This window comes from Brassica oleracea, chromosome C9, assembly GCF_000695525.1.
Source record: "Brassica oleracea var. oleracea cultivar TO1000 chromosome C9, BOL, whole genome shotgun sequence".
In the NCBI taxonomy this organism is placed as follows: Eukaryota; Viridiplantae; Streptophyta; class Magnoliopsida; order Brassicales; family Brassicaceae; genus Brassica; species Brassica oleracea.
The window spans coordinates 47,125,530-47,126,200 of NC_027756.1; positions in this window are offsets into that span (position 1 = coordinate 47,125,530).

Sequence of the window (671 nt, forward strand, 5' to 3'; positions counted from 1 at the left end):
CTTCCCTGAACTCTGAAACCGTTTCCACCTTGCTACGGCTTGATACACAAAGCCGTACTCCATGCGTTTTGGTTATCTCGAGCAAGTTTCGAACTTGTCTATCACTTGTAACATGAATAGGAGGGGTGTCTGGAGCCTGAATCATTTCTGCTGGTAATGAGTAGGTTATCTCCACAGATTATGTGCTCATGTCCAGGTTATAAACTTCTTGAGCCATTGCAAGAAGTTCAGCATGTGTCGAACCTTCCCCCAAAAAAATGATTCTCGCTCCTTTGACATTATCAACCACAAAATCCCAACGGCAATCTTTCAACAACCATTCTCTATACACTGCATGTAACTGATGCATCATCTACAAAAATTCAAAATAAAACACATTAGTAAACATAGAGAAAATGAAAGTTTACTAAACATTGACGCAGACGACATACCAGTAAGTCGTCTGGAAGACTTACCAGTAAGTCATCCAAACATGTCATTTTTGCAATTGAATTTTAAATTGGACGACTTACTTGTAAGTTGTCTTGCTTTGTTTGTTAAAAAAAACTATAGACGACTTACCAGTTTTGTTGATAAAACGGGTTAGTTTTTTTGGCCGAATTGTGTCAGATATTTGATTTTTCATGGACGACTTACCAGTAAGTCGTCTCTGGGTAAACAAAAATTTCAAT